This window comes from Desmodus rotundus, chromosome X (assembly GCF_022682495.2).
Source record: "Desmodus rotundus isolate HL8 chromosome X, HLdesRot8A.1, whole genome shotgun sequence".
NCBI lineage: Eukaryota > Metazoa > Chordata > Mammalia > Chiroptera > Phyllostomidae > Desmodus > Desmodus rotundus.
Genome location: NC_071400.1, coordinates 161,158 through 183,886, shown reverse-complemented (window position 1 = coordinate 183,886; position 22,729 = coordinate 161,158).

Below are 22,729 nucleotides of genomic sequence, written 5' to 3'. Positions count from 1 at the left end.
CATCCTACCACGCCACAATCTAGAACACTGTATCCAAGGAAACCGTACCCTCGGAAACCGTATCCTAGGAAACCATGTCTGCTAGGAAACCATTGTGGTCAGAACCCTGCCCCTAAGAATGCACATCCTACCACTCCACAATCTAGAACACTGTATCCAAGGAAACCGTATCCTCGGAAACCGTATCCTAGGAAACCATGTCTCCTAGGAAACCATTGTACTCAGAACCCTGCCCCTAAGAATGCCCATCCTACCACGCCACATTCTAGAACACCGTATCCAAGGAAACCGTATCCTTGGAAACCGTATCCTAGGAAACCATGTCTCCTAGGAAACCATGGTGCTCAGAACCCTGCCCCTAAGAATGCCCATCCTAACACGCCACATTCTAGAACACCGTATCCAAGGAAACCGTATCCTTGGAAACCGTATCCTAGGAAACCATGTCTCCTAGGAAACCATTGTGCTCAGAACCCTGCTCCTAACAATGCCCATCCCACCACGCCACATTCTAGAACACCATATCAAGGAAACCGTATCCTTAGAAAACGTATCCTAGGAAACCATGTCACCTTGGAAACCATTGTGCTCAGAACACGGTCCCTAAGAATGCACATCCTACCATGCCACATTCTAGAACTCTGTATCCAAGGAAACCGTATCCATGGAAACCGTATCCTAGGAAACCATGTCTCCTAGGAAACCATTGTGCTCAGAACACTGCCCCTAAGAATGCCCATCCAACCACGCCACATTCTAGAACACCGTATCCTTGGAAACCATGTCTGCTAATAAACCATTGTGCTCAGAACCCTGGCCCTAAGAATGCCCATCCTACCACTCCACAATCTAGAACACTGTATCCAAGGAAACCGTATCCTCGGAAACCGTATCCTAGGAAACCATGTCTCCTAGGAAACCATTGTGCTCAGAACCCTGCCCCTAAGAATGAACATCCTACCAGGCCACATTCTAGAACTCCGTATCCAAGGAAACCGTATCCTAGGAAACCATGTCTCCTAGGAAACCATTGTGCTCAGAACCCTGCACCTAAGAATGCCCATCCTACCACGCCACATTCTAGAACACCGTATCCAAGGAAACCGTATCCTTGGAAACCGTATCCTAGGAAACCATGTCTCCTAGGAAACCATTGTGCTCAGAACCCTGCACCTAAGAATGCCCATCCTACCACGCCACATTCTAGAACACCGTATCCAAGGAAACCGTATCCTTGGAAACCGTATCCTAGGAAACCATGTCTCCTAGGAAACCATTGTGCTCAGAACCCTGCCCCTAAGAATGCCCATCCTACCACGCCACATTCTAGAACACTGTATCCATGGAAACCGTATCTTTGGAAAACGTATCCTAGGAAACCATGTCTCCTAGGAAACCATTGTCCTCAGAACCCTGCCCCTAAGAATGCCCATCCTACCACGCCACATTCTAGAACACCGTATCCAAGGAAACCGTATCCTTGGAAACCGTATCCTAGGAAACCATGTCTCCTAGGAAACCATTGTGCTCAGAACCCTGCCCCTAAGAATGCCCATCCTACCACGCCACATTCTAGAACACCGTATCCAAGGAAACCGTATCCTTGGAAACCGTATCCTAGGAAACCATGTCTCCTAGGAAACCATTGTGCTCAGAACCCTGCCCCTAAGAATGCCCATCCTACCACGCCACATTCTAGAAAACCGTATCCAAGGAAACCGTACCCTTGGAAACCGTATCCTAGGAAACCATGTGTCCTAGGAAACCATTGTGCTCAGAACCCTGCACCTAAGAATGCCCATCCTACCACGCCACATTCTAGAACACCGTATCCAAGGAAACCGTATCCTTGGAAACCGTATCCTAGGAAACCATGTCTCCTTGGAAACCATTCTTCTCAGACCCTGCCCCTAAGAATGCCCATCCTACCACGCCACATTCTAGAACACCGTATCCAAGGAAACCGTATCCTTGGAAACCGTATCCTAGGAAACCATGTGTCCTCGGAAACCATGGTGCTCAGAACCCTGCCCCTAAGAATGACCATCCTACCACGCCACATTCTGGAACACCGTATCCAAGGAAACCGTATCCTTGGAAACCGTATCCTAGGAAACCATGTCTCCTAGAAAATATTGTGCTCAGAACCCTGCCCCTGAGAATGCCCATCCTACCACGCCACATTCTAGAACACCGTATCCAAGGAAACCATATCCTTGGAAATCGTATCCTAGGAAACCATGTCTCCTAGGAAACCATTGTGCTCAGAACCCTGCTCCTAAGAATGCGCATCCTACCACGCCACATTCTAGAACACCGTATCCTTGGAAACCGTATCCTAGGAAACCATGTCTCCTAGGAAACCATTGTGCTCAGAACCCTTCCCCTAAGAATGCTCATCCTACCACGCCACATTCTAGAACACCGTATCCAAGGAAACCGTATCCTTGGAAACCGTATCCTAGGAAACCATGTCTCCTAGGAAAACATTGTGCTCAGAACCCTGCCCCTAAGAATGCCCATCCTACCACGAAACATTCTAGAACACCGTATCCAAGGAAACCGTAACCTTGGAAACCATATCCTAGGAAACCATGTCTCCTAGGAAACCATTGTGCTCAGAACCCTGCCCCTAAGAATGCCCATCCTACCACGCCACATTCTGGAACACCGTATCCATGGAAACCGTATCCTTGGAAACCGTATCCTAGGAAACCATGTCTCCTAGGAAACCATTGTGCTCAGAACCCTGCCCCTAAGAATGCCCATGCTACCACGCCACATTCTAGAACACCGTATTCTTGGAAACCGTATCCTAGGAAACCATTACTCCTAGGAAACCATTGTGCTCAGAACCCTTCCACTAAGAATGCCCATCCTACCACGCCACATTCTAGAACACCTTATCCAAGGAAACCGTATCCTTGGAAACCGTATCCTAGGAAACCATGTCTCCTAGGAAACCATTGTGCTCTGAACCCTGCCCCTAAGAATGCCCATCCTACCACGCCACATTCTAGAACACCGTATCCAAGGAAACCGTATACTTGGAAACCGTAACCTAGGAAACCATGTCTCCTAGGAAACCATTGTGCTCAGAACCCTGCACCTAAGAATGCCCATCCTACAACGCCACATTCTAGAACACCGTATCCAAGGAAACCGTATCCTTGGAAACCGTATCCTAGGAAACCATGTCTCCTAGGAAACCATTGTGCTCAGAACCCTGCACCTAAGAATGCCCATCCTACAACGCCACATTCTAGAACACCGTATCCAAGGAAACCGTATCCTAGGAAACCATGTCTCCTAGGAAACCATTGTGCTCAGAACCCTGCCCCTAAGAATGCCCATCCTATCACGCCACATTCTAGAACACCGTATCCAAGGAAACCGTATCCTTGGAAACCGTATCCTAGGAAACCATGTCTCCTAGGAAACCATTGTGCTCAGATCCCTGCCCCTAAGAATGCCCATCCTACCACGCCACATTCTAGAACACCGTATCCAAGGAAACCGTATACTTGGAAACCGTAACCTAGGAAACCATGTCTCCTAGGAAACCGTTGTGCTCAGAACCCTGTCCCTAAGAATGCAGATCCTACCAGGCCACATTCTAGAATACCGTATCCAAGGAAACTGTATCCTTGGAAACCGTATTCTAGGAAACGATGTCTCCTTGGAAAAATTTGAGGTCAGAACCCGGTCCCTAAGAAGGAACATCCTACCAGGCCACATTCTAGAACTCCGTATCCAAGGAAACAGTATACTTGGAAACCGAATCCTAGGGAACCATGTCTCCTAGGAAACCACTGTGCTCAGAATCCTGCCCCTGAGAATGAACATCCTACCAGGCCACATTCTAGAACACCATATCCAAGGAAACCGTATCCTTGGAAACCGTATCCTAGGAAACCAGGTCCCCTAGGAAACCATTGTGCTCAGAACCCTGCACCTAAGAATGCCCATCCTACAACGCCACATTCTAGAACACCGTATCCAAGGAAACCGTATCCTAGGAAACCATGTCTCCTAGGAAACCATTGTGCTCAGAACCCTGCCCCTAAGAATGCCCATCCTACCACGCCACATTCTAGAACACCGTATCCAAGGAAACCGTATCCTTGGAAACCGTATCCTAGGAAACCATGTGTCCTCGGAAACCATGGTGCTCAGAACCCTGCCCCTAAGAATGACCATCCTACCACACCACATTCTAGAACACCGTATCCAAGGAAACCGTATCCTTGGAAACCGTATCCTAGGAAACCATGTCTCCTAGAAATATTGTGCTCAGATCCCTGCCCCTGAGAATGCCCATCCTACCACGCCACATTCTAGAACACCGTATCCAAGGAAACCATATCCTTGGAAATCGTATCCTAGGAAACCATGTCTCCTAGGAAACCATTGTGCTCAGAACCCTGCTCCTAAGAATGCGCATCCTACCACGCCACATTCTAGAACACCGTATCCTTGGAAACCGTATCCTAGGAAACCATGTCTCCTAGGAAACCATTGTGCTCAGAACCCTTCCCCTAAGAATGCTCATCCTACCACGCCACATTCTAGAACACCGTATCCAAGGAAACCGTATCCTTGGAAACCGTATCCTAGGAAACCATGTCTCCTAGGAAAACATTGTGCTCAGAACCCTGCCCCTAAGAATGCCCATCCTACCACGCCACATTCTAGAACACCGTATCCAAGGAAACCGTATACTTGGAAACCGTAACCTAGGAAACCATGTCTCCTAGGAAACCATTGTGCTCAGAACCCTGCACCTAAGAATGCCCATCCTACAACGCCACATTCTAGAACACCGTATCCAAGGAAACCGTATCCTTGGAAACCGTATCCTAGGAAACCATGTCTCCTAGGAAACCATTGTGCTCAGAACCCTGCCCCTAAGAATGCCCATCCTATCACGCCACATTCTAGAACACCGTATCCAAGGAAACCGTATCCTTGGAAACCGTATCCTAGGAAACCATGTCTCCTAGGAAACCATTGTGCTCAGAACCCTACTCCTAACAATGCCCATCCCACCACGCCACATTCTAGAACACCATATCCAAGGAAACCGTATCCTTAGAAAACGTATCCTAGGAAACCATGTCTCCTTGGAAACCATTGTGCTCAGATCACTGTCCCTAAGAATGCACATCCTACCACGCCATAATCTAGAACACCATATCCAAGGAAACCGTATCCTCGGAAACCGTATCCTAGGAAACCATGTCTCCTAGGAAACCATTGTGCTCAGAACCCTGCCCCTAAGAATGAACATCCTACCAGGCCCCATGCTAGAACTCCGTATCTAAGGAAACAGTATCCTTGGAAACCGTGTCCTAGGAAACCATGTCTCCTAGGAAACCGTTGTGCTCAGAACCCTGTCCCTAAGAATGCAGATCCTACCAGGCCACATTCTAGAATACCGTATCCAAGGAAACTGTATCCTTGGAAACCGTATCCTAGGAAACGATGTCTCCTTGGAAAAATTTGAGGTCAGAACCCGGTCCCTAAGAAGGAACATCCTACCAGGCCACATTCTAGAACTCCGTATCCAAGGAAACAGTATACTTGGAAACCGAATCCTAGGGAACCATGTCTCCTAGGAAACCACTGTGCTCAGAATCCTGCCCCTGAGAATGAACATCCTACCAGGCCACATTCTAGAACACCATATCCAAGGAAACCGTATACTTGGAAACCGTATCCTAGGAAACCATGTCTCCTAGGAAACCATTGTGCTCAGGACCCTGCCCCTAAGAATGCCCATCCTACCACGCCACATTCTAGAACACCGTATCCAAGGAAACCGTATCCTTGGAAACCGTATCCTAGGAAACCATGTCTCCTAGGAAACCATTGTGCTCAGAACCCTGCCCCTAAGAATGCCCATCCTACCACGCCACATTCTAGAACACCGTATCCAAGGAAACCGTATCCTTGGAAACCGTATCCTAGGAAACCATGTCTCCTAGGAAACCATTGTGCTCAGAACCCTTCCCCTAAGAATGCTCATCCTACCACGCCACATTCTAGAACACCGTATCCAAGGAAACCGTATCCTTGGAAACCGTATCCTAGGAAACCATGTCTCCTAGGAAAACATTGTGCTCAGAACCCTGCCCCTAAGAATGCCCATCCTACCACGAAACATTCTAGAACACCGTATCCAAGGAAACCGTAACCTTGGAAACCGTATCCTAGGAAACCATGTCTCCTAGGAAACCATTGTGCTCAGAACCCTGCCCCTAAGAATGCCCATCCTACCACGCCACATTCTGGAACACCGTATCCATGGAAACCGTATCCTTGGAAACCGTATCCTAGGAAACCATGTCTCCTAGGAAACCATTGTGCTCAGAACCCTGCCCCTAAGAATGCCCATGCTACCACGCCACATTCTAGAACACCGTATTCTTGGAAACCGTATCCTAGGAAACCATGTCTCCTAGGAAACCATTGTGCTCAGAACCCTTCCACTAAGAATGCCCATCCTACCACGCCACATTGTAGAACACCTTATCCAAGGAAACCGTATCCTTGGAAACCGTATCCTAGGAAACCATGTCTCCTAGGAAACCATTGTGCTCAGAACCCTGCCCCTAAGAATGCCCATCGTACCACGCCACATTCTAGAACACCGTATCCAAGGAAACCGTATCCTAGGAAACCATGTCTCCTAGGAAACCATGTCTCCTAGGAAACCATTGTGCTCAGAACCCTGCCCCTAAGAATGCCCATCCTACCACGCCACATTCTAGAACACCGTATCCAAGGAAACCGTATCCTTGGAAACCGTATCCTAGGAAACCATGTCTCCTAGGAAACCATTGTGCTCAGAACCCTGCCCCTAAGAATGCCCATCCTACCACGCCACATTCTAGAACACCGTATCCAAGGTAACCGTATCCTAGGAAACCATGTCTCCTTGGAAAACATTTTGCTCAGAACCCTGCCCCTAAGAATGCCCATCCTACCACGCCACATTCTAGAACACCGTATCCAAGGAAACCGTATCCTTGGAAACCGTATCCTAGGAAACCATGTCTCCTAGGAAACCATTGTGCTCAGAACCCTGCCCCTAAGAATGCCCATGCTACCACGCCACATTCTAGAACACCGTATTCTTGGAAACCGTATCCTAGGAAACCATGTCTCCTAGGAAACCATTGTGCTCAGAACCCTTCCACTAAGAATGCCCATCCTACCACGCCACATTGTAGAACACCTTATCCAAGGAAACCGTATCCTTGGAAACCGTATCCTAGGAAACCATGTCTCCTAGGAAACCATTGTGCTCAGAACCCTGCCCCTAAGAATGCCCATCCTACCACGCCACATTCTAGAACACCGTATCCAAGGAAACCGTATCCTAGGAAACCATGTCTCCTAGGAAACCATTGTGCTCAGAACCCTGCCCCTAAGAATGCCCATCCTATCACGCCACATTCTAGAACACCGTATCCAAGGAAACCGTATCCTTGGAAACCGTATCCTAGGAAACCATGTCTCCTAGGAAACCATTGTGCTCAGAACCCTGCCCCTAAGAATGCCCATCCTACCACGCCACATTCTAGAACACCGTATCCAAGGAAACCGTATACTTGGAAACCGTAACCTAGGAAACCATGTCTCCTAGGAAACCGTTGTGCTCAGAACCCTGTCCCTAAGAATGCAGATCCTACCAGGCCACATTCTAGAATACCGTATCCAAGGAAACTGTATCCTTGGAAACCGTATTCTAGGAAACGATGTCTCCTTGGAAAAATTTGAGGTCAGAACCCGGTCCCTAAGAAGGAACATCCTACCAGGCCACATTCTAGAACTCCGTATCCAAGGAAACAGTATACTTGGAAACCGAATCCTAGGGAACCATGTCTCCTAGGAAACCACTGTGCTCAGAATCCTGCCCCTGAGAATGAACATCCTACCAGGCCACATTCTAGAACACCATATCCAAGGAAACCGTATCCTTGGAAACCGTATCCTAGGAAACCAGGTCCCCTAGGAAACCATTGTGCTCAGAACCCTGCACCTAAGAATGCCCATCCTACAACGCCACATTCTAGAACACCGTATCCAAGGAAACCGTATCCTAGGAAACCATGTCTCCTAGGAAACCATTGTGCTCAGAACCCTGCCCCTAAGAATGCCCATCCTACCACGCCACATTCTAGAACACCGTATCCAAGGAAACGGTATCCTTGGAAACCGTATCCTAGGAAACCATGTCTCCTAGGAAACCATTGTGCTCAGAACCCTGCACCTAAGAATGCCCATCCTACCACGCCACATTCTAGAACACCGTATCCAAGGAAACCGTATCCTTGGAAACCGTATCCTAGGAAACCATGTCTCCTAGGAAACCATTGTGCTCAGAACCCTGCCCCTAAGAATGCCCATCCTACCACGCCACATTCTAGAACACCGTATCCAAGGAAACCGTATCCTTGGAAACCGTATCCTAGGAAACCATGTCTCCTAGGAAACCATTGTGCTCAGAACCCTGCACCTAAGAATGCCCATCCTACCACGCCACATTCTAGAACACCGTATCCAAGGAAACCGTATCCTTGGAAACAGTATCCTAGGAAACCATGTCTCCTAGGAAACCATTGTGCTCAGAACCCTGCCCCTAAGAATGCCCATCCTACCACGCCACATTCTAGAACACCGTATCCAAGGAAACCGTACCCTTGGAAACCGTATCCTAGGAAACCATGTGTCCTAGGAAACCATTGTGCTCAGAACCCTGCACCTAAGAATGCCCATCCTACCACGCCACATTCTAGAACACCGTATCCAAGGAAACCGTATCCTTGGAAACCGTATCCTAGGAAACCATGTCTCCTTGGAAACCATTCTTCTCAGACCCTGCCCCTAAGAATGCCCATCCTACCACGCCACATTCTAGAACACCGTATCCAAGGAAACCGTATCCTTGGAAACCGTATCCTAGGAAACCATGTGTCCTCGGAAACCATGGTGCTCAGAACCCTGCCCCTAAGAATGACCATCCTACCACACCACATTCTAGAACACCGTATCCAAGGAAACCGTATCCTTGGAAACCGTATCCTAGGAAACCATGTCTCCTAGAAAATATTGTGCTCAGAACCCTGCCCCTGAGAATGCCCATCCTACCACGCCACATTCTAGAACACCGTATCCAAGGAAACCATATCCTTGGAAATCGTATCCTAGGAAACCATGTCTCCTAGGAAACCATTGTGCTCAGAACCCTGCTCCTAAGAATGCGCATCCTACCACGCCACATTCTAGAACACCGTATCCTTGGAAACCGTATCCTAGGAAACCATGTCTCCTAGGAAACCATTGTGCTCAGAACCCTTCCCCTAAGAATGCTCATCCTACCACGCCACATTCTAGAACACCGTATCCAAGGAAACCGTATCCTTGGAAACCGTATCCTAGGAAACCATGTCTCCTAGGAAAACATTGTGCTCAGAACCCTGCCCCTAAGAATGCCCATCCTACCACGCCACATTCTAGAACACCGTATCCAAGGAAACCGTATACTTGGAAACCGTAACCTAGGAAACCATGTCTCCTAGGAAACCATTGTGCTCAGAACCCTGCACCTAAGAATGCCCATCCTACAACGCCACATTCTAGAACACCGTATCCAAGGAAACCGTATCCTTGGAAACCGTATCCTAGGAAACCATGTCTCCTAGGAAACCATTGTGCTCAGAACCCTGCCCCTAAGAATGCCCATCCTATCACGCCACATTCTAGAACACCGTATCCAAGGAAACCGTATCCTTGGAAACCGTATCCTAGGAAACCATGTCTCCTAGGAAACCATTGTGCTCAGAACCCTACTCCTAACAATGCCCATCCCACCACGCCACATTCTAGAACACCATATCCAAGGAAACCGTATCCTTAGAAAACGTATCCTAGGAAACCATGTCTCCTTGGAAACCATTGTGCTCAGATCACTGTCCCTAAGAATGCACATCCTACCACGCCATAATCTAGAACACCATATCCAAGGAAACCGTATCCTCGGAAACCGTATCCTAGGAAACCATGTCTCCTAGGAAACCATTGTGCTCAGAACCCTGCCCCTAAGAATGAACATCCTACCAGGCCCCATGCTAGAACTCCGTATCTAAGGAAACAGTATCCTTGGAAACCGTGTCCTAGGAAACCATGTCTCCTAGGAAACCGTTGTGCTCAGAACCCTGTCCCTAAGAATGCAGATCCTACCAGGCCACATTCTAGAATACCGTATCCAAGGAAACTGTATCCTTGGAAACCGTATCCTAGGAAACGATGTCTCCTTGGAAAAATTTGAGGTCAGAACCCGGTCCCTAAGAAGGAACATCCTACCAGGCCACATTCTAGAACTCCGTATCCAAGGAAACAGTATACTTGGAAACCGAATCCTAGGGAACCATGTCTCCTAGGAAACCACTGTGCTCAGAATCCTGCCCCTGAGAATGAACATCCTACCAGGCCACATTCTAGAACACCATATCCAAGGAAACCGTATCCTTGGAAACCGTATCCTAGGAAACCAGGTCCCCTAGGAAACCATTGTGCTCAGAACCCTGCACCTAAGAATGCCCATCCTACAACGCCACATTCTAGAACACCGTATCCAAGGAAACCGTATCCTAGGAAACCATGTCTCCTAGGAAACCATTGTGCTCAGAACCCTTCCCCTAAGAATGCCCATCCTACCACGCCACATTCTAGAACACCGTATCCAAGGAAACCGTATCCTTGGAAACCGTATCCTAGGAAACCATGTCTCCTAGGAAACCATTGTGCTCAGAACCCTGCACCTAAGAATGCCCATCCTACCACGCCACATTCTAGAACACCGTATCCAAGGAAACCGTATCCTTGGACACCGTATCCTAGGAAACCATGTCTCCTAGGAAACCATTGTGCTCAGAACCCTGCCCCTAAGAATGCCCATCCTACCACGCCACATTCTAGAACACCGTATCCAAGGAAACCGTATCCTTGGAAACCGTATCCTAGGAAACCATGTCTCCTAGGAAACCATTGTGCTCAGAACCCTGCCCCTAAGAATGCCCATCCTACCACGCCACATTCTAGAACACCGTATCCAAGGAAACCGTATCCTTGGAAACCGTATCCTAGGAAACCATGTCTCCTAGGAAACCATTGTGCTCAGAACCCTTCCCCTAAGAATGCTCATCCTACCACGCCACATACTAGAACACCGTATCCAAGGAAACCGTATCCTTGGAAACCGTATCCTAGGAAACCATGTCTCCTAGGAAAACATTGTGCTCAGAACCCTGCCCCTAAGAATGCCCATCCTACCACGAAACATTCTAGAACACCGTATCCAAGGAAACCGTAACCTTGGAAACCGTATCCTAGGAAACCATGTCTCCTAGGAAACCATTGTGCTCAGAACCCTGCCCCTAAGAATGCCCATCCTACCACGCCACATTCTGGAACACCGTATCCATGGAAACCGTATCCTTGGAAACCGTATCCTAGGAAACCATGTCTCCTAGGAAACCATGTCTCCTAGGAAACCATTGTGCTCAGAACCCTGCCCCTAAGAATGCCCATCCTACCACGCCACATTCTAGAACACCGTATCCAAGGAAACCGTATCCTTGGAAACCGTATCCTAGGAAACCATGTCTCCTAGGAAACCATTGTGCTCAGAACCCTGCCCCTAAGAATGCCCATCCTACCACGCCACATTCTAGAACACCGTATCCAAGGAAACCGTATCCTAGGAAACCATGTCTCCTTGGAAAACATTTTGCTCAGAACCCTGCCCCTAAGAATGCCCATCCTACCACGCCACATTCTAGAACACCGTATCCAAGGAAACCGTATCCTTGGAAACCGTATCCTAGGAAACCATGTCTCCTAGGAAACCATTGTGCTCAGAACCCTGCCCCTAAGAATGCCCATGCTACCACGCCACATTCTAGAACACCGTATTCTTGGAAACCGTATCCTAGGAAACCATGTCTCCTAGGAAACCATTGTGCTCAGAACCCTTCCACTAAGAATGCCCATCCTACCACGCCACATTGTAGAACACCTTATCCAAGGAAACCGTATCCTTGGAAACCGTATCCTAGGAAACCATGTCTCCTAGGAAACCATTGTGCTCAGAACCCTGCCCCTAAGAATGCCCATCCTACCACGCCACATTCTAGAACACCGTATCCAAGGAAACCGTATCCTAGGAAACCATGTCTCCTAGGAAACCATGTCTCCTAGGAAACCATTGTGCTCAGAACCCTGCCCCTAAGAATGCCCATCCTACCACGCCACATTCTAGAACACCGTATCCAAGGAAACCGTATCCTTGGAAACCGTATCCTAGGAAACCATGTCTCCTAGGAAACCATTGTGCTCAGAACCCTGCCCCTAAGAATGCCCATCCTACCACGCCACATTCTAGAACACCGTATCCTAGGAAACCATGTCTCCTTGGAAAACATTTTGCTCAGAACCCTGCCCCTAAGAATGCCCATCCTACCACGCCACATTCTAGAACACCGTATCCAAGGAAACCGTATCCTTGGAAACCGTATCCTAGGAAACCATGTCTCCTAGGAAACCATTGTGCTCAGAACCCTGCACCTAAGAATGCCCATCCTACCACGCCACATTCTAGAACACCGTATCCAAGGAAACCGTATCCTTGGAAACCGTATCCTAGGAAACCATGTCTCCTAGGAAACCATTGTGCTCAGAACCCTGCCCCTAAGAATGCCCATCCTACCACGCCACATTCTAGAACACCGTATCCAAGGAAACCGTATCCTTGGAAAACGTATCCTAGGAAACCATGTCTCCTAGGAAACCATTGTCCTCAGAACCCTGCCCCTAAGAATGCCCATCCTACCACGCCACATTCTAGAACACCGTATCCAAGGAAACCGTATCCTTGGAAACCGTATCCTAGGAAACCATGTCTCCTAGGAAACCATTGTGCTCAGAACCCTTCCCCTAAGAATGCCCATCCTACCACGCCACATTCTAGAACACCGTATCCAAGGAAACCGTATCCTTGGAAACCGTATCCTAGGAAACCATGTCTCCTAGGAAACCATGGTGCTCAGAACCCTGCACCTAAGAATGCCCATCCTACCACGCCACATTCTAGAACACCGTATCCAAGGAAACCGTATCCTTGGAAACCGTATCCTAGGAAACCATGTCTCCTAGAAAATATTGTGCTCAGAACCCTGCACCTGAGAATGCCCATCCTACCACGCCACATTCTAGAACACCGTATCCAAGGAAACCATATTCTTGGAAATCGTATCCTAGGAAACCATGTCTCCTAGGAAACCATTGTGCTCAGAACCCTGCTCCTAAGAATGCGCATCCTACCACGCCACATTCTAGAACACCGTATCCTTGGAAACCGTATCCTAGGAAACCATGTCTCCTAGGAAACCATTGTGCTCAGAACCCTTCCCCTAAGAATGCTCATCCTACCACGCCACATTCTAGAACACCGTATCCAAGGAAACCGTATCCTTGGAAACCGTATCCTAGGAAACCATGTCTCCTAGGAAAACATTGTGCTCAGAACCCTGCCCCTAAGAATGCCCATCCTACCACGAAACATTCTAGAACACCGTATCCAAGGAAACCGTAACCTTGGAAACCGTATCCTAGGAAACCATGTCTCCTAGGAAACCATTGTGCTCAGAACCCTGCCCCTAAGAATGCCCATCCTACCACGCCACATTCTGGAACACCGTATCCATGGAAACCGTATCCTTGGAAACCGTATCCTAGGAAACCATGTCTCCTAGGAAACCATTGTGCTCAGAACCCTGCCCCTAAGAATGCCCATGCTACCACGCCACATTCTAGAACACCGTATTCTTGGAAACCGTATCCTAGGAAACCATGTCTCCTAGGAAACCATTGTGCTCAGAACCCTTCCACTAAGAATGCCCATCCTACCACGCCACATTGTAGAACACCTTATCCAAGGAAACCGTATCCTTGGAAACCGTATCCTAGGAAACCATGTCTCCTAGGAAACCATTGTGCTCAGAACCCTGCCCCTAAGAATGCCCATCCTACCACGCCACATTCTAGAACACCGTATCCAAGGAAACCGTATCCTAGGAAACCATGTCTCCTAGGAAACCATGTCTCCTAGGAAACCATTGTGCTCAGAACCCTGCCCCTAAGAATGCCCATCCTACCACGCCACATTCTAGAACACTGTATCCAAGGAAACCGTATCCTTGGAAACCGTATCCTAGGAAACCATGTCTCCTAGGAAACCATTGTGCTCAGAACCCTGCCCCTAAGAATGCCCATCCTACCACGCCACATTCTAGAACACCGTATCCAAGGAAACCGTATCCTAGGAAACCATGTCTCCTTGGAAAACATTTTGCTCAGAACCCTGCCCCTAAGAATGCCCATCCTACAACGCCACATTCTAGAACACCGTATCCAAGGAAACCGTATCCTTGGAAACCGTATCCTAGGAAACCATGTCTCCTAGGAAACCATTGTGCTCAGAACCCTGCACCTAAGAATGTCCATCCTACCACGCCACATTCTAGAACACCGTATCCAAGGAAACCGTATCCTTGGAAACCGTATCCTAGGAAACCATGTCTCCTAGGAAACCATTGTGCTCAGAACCCTTCCCCTAAGAATGCCCATCCTACCACGCCACATTCTAGAACACCGTATCCAAGGAAACCGTATCCTTGGAAACCGTATCCTAGGAAACCATGTCTCCTAGGAAACCATGGTGCTCAGAACCCTGCACCTAAGAATGCCCATCCTACCACGCCACATTCTAGAACACCGTATCCAAGGAAACCGTATCCTTGGAAACCGTATCCTAGGAAACCATGTCTCCTAGAAAATATTGTGCTCAGAACCCTGCCCCTGAGAATGCCCATCCTACCACGCCACATTCTAGAACACCGTATCCAAGGAAACCATATTCTGGAAATCGTATCCTAGGAAACCATGTCTCCTAGGAAACCATTGTGCTCAGAACCCTGCTCCTAAGAATGCGCATCCTACCACGCCACATTCTAGAACACCGTATCCTTGGAAACCGTATCCTAGGAAACCATGTCTCCTAGGAAACCATTGTGCTCAGAACCCTTCCCCTAAGAATGCTCATCCTACCACGCCACATTCTAGAACACCGTATCCAAGGAAACCGTATCCTTGGAAACCGTATCCTAGGAAACCATGTCTCCTAGGAAAACATTGTGCTCAGAACCCTGCCCCTAAGAATGCCCATCCTACCACGAAACATTCTAGAACACCGTATCCAAGGAAACCGTAACCTTGGAAACCGTATCCTAGGAAACCATGTCTCCTAGGAAACCATTGTGCTCAGAACCCTGCCCCTAAGAATGCCCATCCTACCACGCCACATTCTGGAACACCGTATCTATGGAAACCGTATCCTTGGAAACCGTATCCTAGGAAACCATGTCTCCTAGGAAACCATTGTGCTCAGAACCCTGCCCCTAAGAATGCCCATGCTACCACGCCACATTCTAGAACACCGTATTCTTGGAAACCGTATCCTAGGAAACCATGTCTCCTAGGAAACCATTGTGCTCAGAACCCTTCCACTAAGAATGCCCATCCTACCACGGCACATTGTAGAACACCTTATCCAAGGAAACCGTATCCTTGGAAACCGTATCCTAGGAAACCATGTCTCCTAGAAAACCATTGTGCTCAGAACCCTGCCCCTAAGAATGCCCATCCTACCACGCCACATTCTAGAACACCGTATCCAAGGAAACCGTATACTTGGAAACCGTAACCTAGGAAACCATGTCTCCTAGGAAACCATTGTGCTCAGAACCCTGCACCTAAGAATGCCCATCCTACAACGCCACATTCTAGAACACCGTATCCAAGGAAACCGTATCCTAGGAAACCATGTCTCCTAGGAAACCATTGTGCTCAGAACCCTGCACCTAAGAATGCCCATCCTACAACGCCACATTCTAGAACACCGTATCCAAGGAAACCGTATCCTAGGAAACCATGTCTCCTAGGAAACCATTGTGCTCAGAACCCTGCCCCTAAGAATGCCCATCCTATCACGCCACATTCTAGAACACCGTATCCAAAGAAACCGTATCCTTGGAAACCGTATCCTAGGAAACCATGTCTCCTAGGAAACCATTGTGCTCAGAACCCTGCCCCTAAGAATGCCCATCCTACCACGCCACATTCTAGAACACCGTATCCAAGGAAACCATATCCTAGGAAACCATGTCTCTTAGGAAACCATTGTGCTCAGAACCCTGCCCCTAAGAATGCCCATCCTACCACGCCACATTCTAGAACACCGTATCCAAGGAAACCGTATCCTTGGAAAACGTATCCTAGGAAACCATGTCTCCTAGGAAACCATTGCCCTCAGAACCCTGCCCCTAAGAATGCCCATCCTACCACGCCACATTCTAGAACACCGTATCCAAGGAAACCGTATCCTTGGAAACCGTATCCTAGGAAACCATGTCTACTAGGAAACCATTGTGCTCAGAACCCTGCCCCTAAGAATGCCCATCCTACCACGCCACATTCTAGAACACCGTATCCAAGGAAACCGTATCCTTGGAAACCGTATCCTAGGAAACCATGTCTCCTAGGAAAACATTGTGCTCAGAACCCTGCCCCTAAGAATGCCCATCCTACCACGAAACATTCTAGAACACCGTATCCAAGGAAACCGTAACCTTGGAAACCGTATCCTAGGAAACCATGTCTCCTAGGAAACCATTGTGCTCAGAACCCTGCCCCTAAGAATGCCCATCCTACCACGCCACATTCTGGAACACCGTATCCATGGAAACCGTATCCTTGGAAACCGTATCCTAGGAAACCATGTCTCCTAGGAAACCATTGTGCTCAGAACCCTGCCCCTAAGAATGCCCATGCTACCACGCCACATTCTAGAACACCGTATTCTTGGAAACCGTATCCTAGGAAACCATGTCTCCTAGGAAACCATTGTGCTCAGAACCCTTCCACTAAGAATGCCCATCCTACCACGCCACATTGTAGAACACCTTATCCAAGGAAACCGTATCCTTGGAAACCGTATCCTAGGAAACCATGTCTCCTAGGAAACCATTGTGCTCAGAACCCTGCCCCTAAGAATGCCCATCCTACCACGCCACATTCTAGAACACCGTATCCAAGGAAACCGTATCCTAGGAAACCATGTCTCCTAGGAAACCATGTCTCCTAGGAAACCATTGTGCTCAGAACCCTGCCCCTAAGAATGCCCATCCTACCACGCCACATTCTAGAACACCGTATCCAAGGAAACCGTATCCTTGGAAACCGTATCCTAGGAAACCATGTCTCCTAGGAAACCATTGTGCTCAGAACCCTGCCCCTAAGAATGCCCATCCTACCACGCCACATTCTAGAACACCGTATCCAAGGAAACCGTATCCTAGGAAACCATGTCTCCTTGGAAAACATTTTGCTCAGAACCCTGCCCCTAAGAATGCCCATCCTACCACGCCACATTCTAGAACACCGTATCCAAGGAAACCGTATCCTTGGAAACCGTATCCTAGGAAACCATGTCTCCTAGGAAACCATTGTGCTCAGAACCCTGCCCCTAAGAATGCCCATGCTACCACGCCACATTCTAGAACACCGTATTCTTGGAAACCGTATCCTAGGAAACCATGTCTCCTAGGAAACCATTGTGCTCAGAACCCTTCCACTAAGAATGCCCATCCTACCACGCCACATTGTAGAACACCTTATCCAAGGAAACCGTATCCTTGGAAACCGTATCCTAGGAAACCATGTCTCCTAGGAAACCATTGTGCTCAGAACCCTGCCCCTAAGAATGCCCATCCTACCACGCCACATTCTAGAACACCGTATCCAAGGAAACCGTATCCTAGGAAACCATGTCTCCTAGGAAACCATGTCTCCTAGGAAACCATTGTGCTCAGAACCCTGCCCCTAAGAATGCCCATCCTACCACGCCACATTCTAGAACACCGTATCCAAGGAAACCGTATCCTTGGAAACCGTATCCTAGGAAACCATGTCTCCTAGGAAACCATTGTGCTCAGAACCCTGCCCCTAAGAATGCCCATCCTACCACGCCACATTCTAGAACACCGTATCCTAGGAAACCATGTCTCCTTGGAAAACATTTTGCTCAGAACCCTGCCCCTAAGAATGCCCATCCTACCACGCCACATTCTAGAACACCGTATCCAAGGAAACCGTATCCTTGGAAACCGTATCCTAGGAAACCATGTCTCCTAGGAAACCATTGTGCTCAGAACCCTGCACCTAAGAATGCCCATCCTACCACGCCACATTCTAGAACACCGTATCCAAGGAAACCGTATCCTTGGAAACCGTATCCTAGGAAACCATGTCTCCTAGGAAACCATTGTGCTCAGAACCCTGCCCCTAAGAATGCCCATCCTACCACGCCACATTCTAGAACACCGTATCCAAGGAAACCGTATCCTTGGAAAACGTATCCTAGGAAACCATGTCTCCTAGGAAACCATTGTCCTCAGAACCCTGCCCCTAAGAATGCCCATCCTACCACGCCACATTCTAGAACACCGTATCCAAGGAAACCGTATCCTTGGAAACCGTATCCTAGGAAACCATGTCTCCTAGGAAACCATTGTGCTCAGAACCCTTCCCCTAAGAATGCCCATCCTACCACGCCACATTCTAGAACACCGTATCCAAGGAAACCGTATCCTTGGAAACCGTATCCTAGGAAACCATGTCTCCTAGGAAACCATGGTGCTCAGAACCCTGCACCTAAGAATGCCCATCCTACCACGCCACATTCTAGAACACCGTATCCAAGGAAACCGTATCCTTGGAAACCGTATCCTAGGAAACCATGTCTCCTAGAAAATATTGTGCTCAGAACCCTGCACCTGAGAATGCCCATCCTACCACGCCACATTCTAGAACACCGTATCCAAGGAAACCATATTCTTGGAAATCGTATCCTAGGAAACCATGTCTCCTAGGAAACCATTGTGCTCAGAACCCTGCTCCTAAGAATGCGCATCCTACCACGCCACATTCTAGAACACCGTATCCTTGGAAACCGTATCCTAGGAAACCATGTCTCCTAGGAAACCATTGTGCTCAGAACCCTTCCCCTAAGAATGCTCATCCTACCACGCCACATTCTAGAACACCGTATCCAAGGAAACCGTATCCTTGGAAACCGTATCCTAGGAAACCATGTCTCCTAGGAAAACATTGTGCTCAGAACCCTGCCCCTAAGAATGCCCATCCTACCACGACACATTCTAGAACACCGTATCCAAGGAAACCGTAACCTTGGAAACCGTATCCTAGGAAACCATGTCTCCTAGGAAACCATTGTGCTCAGAACCCTGCCCCTAAGAATGCCCATCCTACCACGCCACATTCTGGAACACCGTATCCATGGAAACCGTATCCTTGGAAACCGTATCCTAGGAAACCATGTCTCCTAGGAAACCATTGTGCTCAGAACCCTGCCCCTAAGAATGCCCATGCTACCACGCCACATTCTAGAACACCGTATTCTTGGAAACCGTATCCTAGGAAACCATGTCTCCTAGGAAACCATTGTGCTCAGAACCCTTCCACTAAGAATGCCCATCCTACCACGCCACATTGTAGAACACCTTATCCAAGGAAACCGTATCCTTGGAAACCGTATCCTAGGAAACCATGTCTCCTAGGAAACCATTGTGCTCAGAACCCTGCCCCTAAGAATGCCCATCCTACCACGCCACATTCTAGAACACCGTATCCAAGGAAACCGTATCCTAGGAAACCATGTCTCCTAGGAAACCATGTCTCCTAGGAAACCATTGTGCTCAGAACCCTGCCCCTAAGAATGCCCATCCTACCACGCCACATTCTAGAACACTGTATCCAAGGAAACCGTATCCTTGGAAACCGTATCCTAGGAAACCATGTCTCCTAGGAAACCATTGTGCTCAGAACCCTGCCCCTAAGAATGCCCATCCTACCACGCCACATTCTAGAACACCGTATCCAAGGAAACCGTATCCTAGGAAACCATGTCTCCTTGGAAAACATTTTGCTCAGAACCCTGCCCCTAAGAATGCCCATCCTACAACGCCACATTCTAGAACACCGTATCCAAGGAAACCGTATCCTTGGAAACCGTATCCTAGGAAACCATGTCTCCTAGGAAACCATTGTGCTCAGAACCCTGCACCTAAGAATGTCCATCCTACCACGCCACATTCTAGAACACCGTATCCAAGGAAACCGTATCCTTGGAAACCGTATCCTAGGAAACCATGTCTCCTAGGAAACCATTGTGCTCAGAACCCTTCCCCTAAGAATGCCCATCCTACCACGCCACATTCTAGAACACCGTATCCAAGGAAACCGTATCCTTGGAAACCGTATCCTAGGAAACCATGTCTCCTAGGAAACCATGGTGCTCAGAACCCTGCACCTAAGAATGCCCATCCTACCACGCCACATTCTAGAACACCGTATCCAAGGAAACCGTATCCTTGGAAACCGTATCCTAGGAAACCATGTCTCCTAGAAAATATTGTGCTCAGAACCCTGCCCCTGAGAATGCCCATCCTACCACGCCACATTCTAGAACACCGTATCCAAGGAAACCATATTCTGGAAATCGTATCCTAGGAAACCATGTCTCCTAGGAAACCATTGTGCTCAGAACCCTGCTCCTAAGAATGCGCATCCTACCACGCCACATTCTAGAACACCGTATCCTTGGAAACCGTATCCTAGGAAACCATGTCTCCTAGGAAACCATTGTGCTCAGAACCCTTCCCCTAAGAATGCTCATCCTACCACGCCACATTCTAGAACACCGTATCCAAGGAAACCGTATCCTTGGAAACCGTATCCTAGGAAACCATGTCTCCTAGGAAAACATTGTGCTCAGAACCCTGCCCCTAAGAATGCCCATCCTACCACGAAACATTCTAGAACACCGTATCCAAGGAAACCGTAACCTTGGAAACCGTATCCTAGGAAACCATGTCTCCTAGGAAACCATTGTGCTCAGAACCCTGCCCCTAAGAATGCCCATCCTACCACGCCACATTCTGGAACACCGTATCTATGGAAACCGTATCCTTGGAAACCGTATCCTAGGAAACCATGTCTCCTAGGAAACCATTGTGCTCAGAACCCTGCCCCTAAGAATGCCCATGCTACCACGCCACATTCTAGAACACCGTATTCTTGGAAACCGTATCCTAGGAAACCATGTCTCCTAGGAAACCATTGTGCTCAGAACCCTTCCACTAAGAATGCCCATCCTACCACGGCACATTGTAGAACACCTTATCCAAGGAAACCGTATCCTTGGAAACCGTATCCTAGGAAACCATGTCTCCTAGAAAACCATTGTGCTCAGAACCCTGCCCCTAAGAATGCCCATCCTACCACGCCACATTCTAGAACACCGTATCCAAGGAAACCGTATACTTGGAAACCGTAACCTAGGAAACCATGTCTCCTAGGAAACCATTGTGCTCAGAACCCTGCACCTAAGAATGCCCATCCTACAACGCCACATTCTAGAACACCGTATCCAAGGAAACCGTATCCTAGGAAACCATGTCTCCTAGGAAACCATTGTGCTCAGAACCCTGCACCTAAGAATGCCCATCCTACAACGCCACATTCTAGAACACCGTATCCAAGGAAACCGTATCCTAGGAAACCATGTCTCCTAGGAAACCATTGTGCTCAGAACCCTGCCCCTAAGAATGCCCATCCTATCACGCCACATTCTAGAACACCGTATCCAAAGAAACCGTATCCTTGGAAACCGTATCCTAGGAAACCATGTCTCCTAGGAAACCATTGTGCTCAGAACCCTGCCCCTAAGAATGCCCATCCTACCACGCCACATTCTAGAACACCGTATCCAAGGAAACCGTATCCTAGGAAACCATGTCTCCTAGGAAACCATTGTGCTCAGAACCCTGCCCCTAAGAATGCCCATCCTACCACGCCACATTCTAGAACACCGTATCCAAGGAAACCGTATCCTTGGAAAACGTATCCTAGGAAACCATGTCTCCTAGGAAACCATTGCCCTCAGAACCCTGCCCCTAAGAATGCCCATCCTACCACGCCACATTCTAGAACACCGTATCCAAGGAAACCGTATCCTTGGAAACCGTATCCTAGGAAACCATGTCTACTAGGAAACCATTGTGCTCAGAACCCTGCCCCTAAGAATGCCCATCCTACCACGCCACATTCTAGAACACCGTATCCAAGGAAACCGTATCCTTGGAAACCGTATCCTAGGAAACCATGTCTCCTAGGAAACCATTGTGCTCAGAACCCTGCACCTAAGAATGCCCATCCTACCACGCCACATTCTAGAACACCGTATCCAAGGAAACCGTATCCTTGGAAACCGTATCCTAGGAAACCATGTCTCCTAGGAAACCATTGTGCTCAGAACCCTGCCCCTAAGAATGCCCATCCTACCACGCCACATTCTAGAACACCGTATCCAAGGAAACCGTACCCTTGGAAACCGTATCCTAGGAAACCATGTGTCCTAGGAAACCATTGTGCTCAGAACCCTGCACCTAAGAATGCCCATCCTACCACGCCACATTCTAGAACACCGTATCCAAGGAAACCGTATCCTTGGAAACCGTATCCT